The sequence below is a fragment of the Schistocerca serialis genome, chromosome 6 (genome assembly GCF_023864345.2).
Source record: "Schistocerca serialis cubense isolate TAMUIC-IGC-003099 chromosome 6, iqSchSeri2.2, whole genome shotgun sequence".
Taxonomy (NCBI): Eukaryota; Metazoa; Arthropoda; class Insecta; order Orthoptera; family Acrididae; genus Schistocerca; species Schistocerca serialis.
In genome coordinates this window covers 483,039,151-483,045,319 of record NC_064643.1, presented here as the reverse complement: position 1 = coordinate 483,045,319, position 6,169 = coordinate 483,039,151, and the positions used below count along the sequence as shown (strand labels likewise).

General features: G+C 45.4%; 1 non-coding gene across 1 annotated transcript; it reads left to right on the top strand.

Annotated features, from left to right (window-relative positions):
• The first annotated feature begins 3,312 nt into the window (after positions 1–3,312).
• Trnat-ugu (transfer RNA threonine (anticodon UGU)) lies at positions 3,313–3,386 on the top strand. The gene has a single exon. It is a non-coding gene; the product is annotated as a tRNA-Thr (tRNA).
• Positions 3,387–6,169: the final 2,783 nt, after the last annotated feature.

Here is a 6,169-nt window from a genome sequence, read left to right as displayed (position 1 = left end):
GAAGTTTCATGCTATAATAGTTCGAAGAGCGTTATCACGAATTCGAGCTGATATCCTGCCCCTCAAATACGACTGCACAGACTGTGTCAAACAAATCTGGTGACATCGGCCACAATCTCAAAACTCACAATTCACCTTCCCGCAGCTTACCGGCATTTCCTGACCTATAATCACGTATCTGCCTCTTCCAATACAGCAGGCACAGGGGCTGGACGATAATACGGAAACACTACAAACACAACACGCTACTAAGCGTAATACGGTAATACTTAGCTCGGTCAAAACAGCTTCCAGTAGTCCAGCAGTGGATAAGTGCAGATACTGTATGGTTTTCAATAAAATTTTTGGACCATTTTTCCTGCAAAATAGCGAAATGATCAAGTAACGATGATGGAGGCGGATAGCAGTCCGAAAACAAAGGAACAGTACACTTGTTCGCCCACTGCTTGAATACTGCTCACTGGTGTGGGATCCGTATCAGATAGGGTTGATAGAAGAGATAGAGAAGATTCAATGGAGAGCAGCGCGCTTCGTTACAGGATCATTTAGTAATCGCGAAAGCGTTATGGAGATGATAGATAAACTCCAGTGGAAGACTCTGCAAGAGAGACGTTCAGTAGCTCGGTATGGGCTTTTGTTGCAGTTTCGAGAACATACTTTCACTGAGGAGTCAAGCACTATATTGCTCCCTCCTACGTATATCTCGTGAAGAGACCATGAGGATAAAATCAGAGTGACTAGAGCCCACACAGAGGCATACCGACAATCTTTCTTTCCACAAACAATACGATACTGGAATAGAAGCGAGAACCAATAGAGGTACTCAGGATACCCTCCGCCACACACCGTCAGGTGGCTTGCGTAGTGTGGATGTATATGTAGATGTAGATGTAGCTGTCACGGACCTGTCTCACTAAAGTAGACTGCAATGGCTGAATGATATTGACATCTGTGGCGGCCAGGGAGGATACGACAATAATTCATCCTGTGCTCACAAAACTAATCCTGGACAATTTGATCTGCGAGAACAGGGGTCCTATCGTCTCAGAAGACAGCTTCATCATTGGGTTAGAAACATTGTACTATGGCAGGGCTTCCCAACCTTTTCAGCTGGTGGACCCCTTCTTCAGTCTAAAATCCATGGCGGACCCCGAGTCTGTTCCCAATGACCCCTCCCCCCCCCCCCCCCAAAGTATCAATAGTCTTTGGTTTAGAGATGAATGAAAACAATTTGAAGGTCAAAAATCGACTTATGAAATAGGTAGTGCACTGACAAAGCAAGTTTAACATTTAATGATGCCTAGGGCTGCATACGTGCCAGCGAGTGCTGTGATTGGACGACAAAGCTCGCTCCGCGCATGCGTAAAAGGTTTCAGCACTTCTAGCGCCGTGAGCCGGCGCACAAACGACCCCCATATTGTTGCGAAACAGTCGATCAGAGAAGCCGCATTCTCCGGCACTAAAGTGTGTGTGCGTTCTCACTTAGGAACCGCAAAGGCTGCTTGGGAATACGACCTGAAGTAAAAGTACACATTTTTTTCACATGAAAAAAATAGTGGTCAATTTGATTTTCACATTTTTATTCAATAATTTTACTCATTATTTTACACCAATTTTGTGAAGGGTGGCCACGGACTCCCTAGAAAGAACTGGCGGACCACTAAGGGGTCTGTGGACCACATGTTGGGAAGCCCTGTACTATGGTATGGACCTGATCAGCCAAAATGGTCATATAATCCTTCACAGTTAATGCAACATAGTGGAGTAACAATGGGGCTCAGGCAGTACCACGATATGTCTACCCAAAGTATCGCCGATCCTCTGCCGTGTTTCATTTTTAGCAGTGAGCAGTCTGCACGGTAGGCTTGGGACAGCATACACCGGATAAAACTTGGATTGGGTTGATTTGGGGGAAGAGACCAAACAGCGAGGTCATCGCTCTCTTCGTGTTAGGGAAGGATGGGGGAAGGAAGTCAGCCGTGCCCTGTCAAAGGAACCATTTGCCTGAAATGATTTAGGGAAAGCACTGAAAACCTAAATCAGGATGGGCGGACATAAACTGGACCAAAAGTTGGAAACGTGGATCAAGGCTCATCTGACCGAACGACTTTCTTCCATCACTCCGTAGTTTAGGTTTTATGGCTTCGCACCACGTTTTCCTGTTACGGGCATTTGCATTGGTGATGAGTGAACTTGGAATTCCAGATTGCCCTGTAATTCCCAGCTCTTCATGTTGTTTGGGTGCTGACGAGAGCGGCAATAAACTCCGCAATGACTTACTTTTCGTCACAGTTCTTTTCAGTAACCGCCTGTCACGGTCACTGAGCACACACTTTTCGCCCGCGTTGTGACTTAGCGGATGATGTTTTGTGCTTTCCATGCGTGCGGTACAAATTTTCGATATGGAGTCTCTCGAAACACAAACACTGCGGCTACTTTGGTTATGGAAGCGCCCACCATACGAACACCAACAATTTGCCCACGTTCGAATTCACTTGGTTCCGACAAAATGCACTCACAACTACACAGAACACAGTTCTGGCCACGAATGACACAGGAGCCAAAAAATGTTCAAATGTTTGTGAAATCTTAGGTGGCTTAACTGCTAAGGTCATCAGTCCCTAAGCTTACACACTACTTAACCTAAATTATCCTAAGCACAAACACACACATCCATGCCCAAGGGAGGACTCGAACCTCCACCGGGCGCAGCCGCACAGTCCATGACTGCAGCGCCTCAGACCGCTTGGCTAATCCCGCGAGGCTGATACAGGAGCCGTTTGCGGACAAATACAACAGCGCCACCTGCAGGTTTGGCTAACATCTGAATTTATTTAAAACTGTGCGTATTTTTGTCCAATCTCTGTGGTTGCAGGAACTACTTTGCCGTGAATAAGAGTTGTTTCTCGAACCGCAACACATGTGAACCAAATCATAGTAGGACAGTGGTGATAATTTCACGGTAGTTTGTTCCGATCTATTTGATGTATCATCCTTAAAGAAGTAATACACCATGGTAAATGTCCTTAATCTGTTGTCTTAACCCGTTTCGCAAGTCAACGCAGTACACTGAAGGAATCAAGTACGGAAGTCGGTATGATGTTAGATAAAAGGTACATTCTCTGCTAGTAAGTGCCGTAAGCTTTCGATGGATTTCGTTATGTTTATGTATGGTATTACACTAGTTCATAGGTGGTTTGGTTGTTTGGTTGGTTGGGGGTTGAAAGACTAAACAGGTAGATCATCAGCTCATGTGAGTCTCACGGGAAGCGTGCAAGGGATAAGTCCCTGCAATCGCGCTATTCATCGGTGTCCTCGGTGGCTCAGATGGATAAAGCGTCTGCCATGTAAGCAGGAGATCCCGGGTTCGAGTCCCGGTCGGGGCACACATTTTCAGCTGTCCACATCGAGATATATCAACAACACCTGTCGGCAGCTGAGGGTTTCAGTTAGTCATCATTTAGATCATCAGTTCCCACTGGTTTATCTGCGATGTACAAGACAAACGTAAGTTGCAAACGAAATGCTTGCCGCTGTCTGAATACTGGCTTGGTTTCGAAATAAGTTAAGAAAATAAACTGATGAGAAAACAAATTGCTGATTTCAGGAAATCGCGACATATTTCACTGTCCTTTTCGTTATCATATTTCTAAACGCTAGTGAAATTCTCAACCAGTGATGAATCAAATACACACGTCAAAAAAAAAAAAAAAAAAAAAAAAATTCTTCACGCCAGTTCCCAGAACTCCTGAAGATTCGTGTTGACTGTGGATATTGTATCACAGACACAGTATCTTTGACTATTCAGAGATGCCACTAAACCCGCCCAAATATGTAAACAACCGTGCATGAGCAGCGCCTAATTGACGGAGGGGGTCCGACAGCCGACCAGTTCCAGTCATTCAACCAGGAAGGAGGTACACGGCTCGTGTTGTCTGGAGTTCAACCATGCCTAGAGGATCAATACCGCCATTCGATCGCGTTCGCATTGTTACTCTGTGCCAGGAATGGCTCTCAATAAGGGAAATGTCCAGGCGTATCGGAGTGAACCAAAGCGATGTTGTTCGGACATGGAGGAGATACAGAGAGACAGGAACTGTCGATGTCATGCCTCGCTCAGGCCGCCCACAACCTACGGATTATGGCTCGGAGGAACGCTGACAGCAACGCCACCATGTTGAATAATGCTTTCCGTGCAGCCACAGGACGTCGTGTTACGACTCAAACTGTGCGCAATAGGCTGCATGATGCGCAACTTCACTCCCGACGTCCATGGCGAGGTCCATCTTTGCAACCACGACACCATGCAGCGCGGTACAGATGGGCCCAACAACGTGCCAAATGGACCGTTTAGGATTGGCATCACATTCTCTTGAACGATGATGCCTTCAACCAGACAATCGTCGGAGACGTGTTTGGAGAAAACCCGGTCAGGCTGAAAGCCTTAGGACACACTGTCCAGCGACAAGGTGGAGGTTCCCTGCTGTTTTGGGGTGGCATTATGTGGGGCCGACGTACGCCACTGGTGGTCATGGAAGTCGTGGCAACGGCTGTACGGTACGTGAATGCCATCCTCCGACCGATAGTGCAACCATATCGACAGCATATTGGCGAGGCATTCGTCTTCATGGACGACATTTAGCGCCCCCATCGTGCACATCTTGTGAATGAGTTCCTTTAGGATAACGATATCGTTCGAATAGAGTGGCCAGCATGTTCTCCAGGCATGAACCCTATCGAAAATGCCTGGAATAAATTGAAAAGGGGTATTTATGGACGACGTGACCCACTAACAACTCTGAGGGATCTCTGCCGAATCGCCGTTGAGGAGTGGGACAAACTGGACCAACAGTGCCTTGATGAACTTGTGGATAGTATGCAACGTCGAATACAGGCATGCATCAGAGGTTACGGTGTGTACAGCAATCTGGACCACCACCTCTGAAGGTCTCGTTGTATGGTGGTACAACATGCAATGTGTGATTTTCATGAGCACAAAAGGGCGGAAATGACGTTTATGTTAATCTCTGTTCCAATTTTCTGCACAGGTTCAGGAACTCTCGGAACCGAGGTGATGCAATACTTTTTTTGACGTGTGTATATAGCCACTGATGACTATTCGTGTTTTTTTTTTATTTGCAACATGCTCCATTACAATATTTCTAATACTATGTGTATGTATTTTGTGTAGTGTAGTGTAATCTTTGTGTTGTATGATGATGAAGAAGAAGGGAGAAGGTGAAACCCGTTGCCAGCACATCGTCTACTCCTCACGTATAGCACCCGAGGGCCCACTAAGCTTAACGGACCCATCTGACAGACGGATCACAGTCAACAGCGTCATATGCCCTCGCTTCATGAGACTCTGTGGAGAGGTTTGGAATTTAAATCAGGGTACTGGCGGAAAGTCTGGTGATCAGGAACTTTACGCCAGCACCTCTCCTCCCCTTGCTGACCATTGGTCTTGTGAGGAAACAGGTATTCATCCCTCAAATATCTCTACTATGTCTCAGTGTCTGGTTGACATAGCCCTTCTTCCACGTACCTTACGAGAAATACGCAATGCTCTCGGGAGAAATTTTTGCAGATATAGCTGTACTAACCGGTACTAGCCACATTACCGAAAGGACATCTAATAAACAATAAGAATATACAACAAATGCTTCAAACTGAATTGAAGGTAGTTAAATTTTGATATGAATCAATTTATGCAGTTCAGTTTCTATTCCTCAGAGAATGCTTGAACCTTTGCCTGTAACTTATAATATTGCTGTCGCACCTGGCAACATAGTAACGTTGTGGGATGTAGTAACCAACCAGCAATGGTTCTCAGCTTAAGGACAAAAGCCCTCTGGAGTGTAAAATGAAATTTTCGGAGAGTGAAAACAAAAGGGATCCGATTACGTTTTGGTGAAAACTCTACATCATTCTTAAGACAATAATATACAGGGTATATTTCGTAAACCACATCAAATAGTGACGAATCGATTCCACAGACCGAACGTGAGGAGAGGGACTAGTGTAATTGGTTAATACAAACCATAAAAAAATGCACGGAAGTATGTTTTTTAACACAAACTTACGTTTTTTTAAATGGAACCCCGTTAGTTTTGTTAGCACATCTGAACATATAAACAAATACGTAATCAGTGCCGTTTGTTGCATTGTA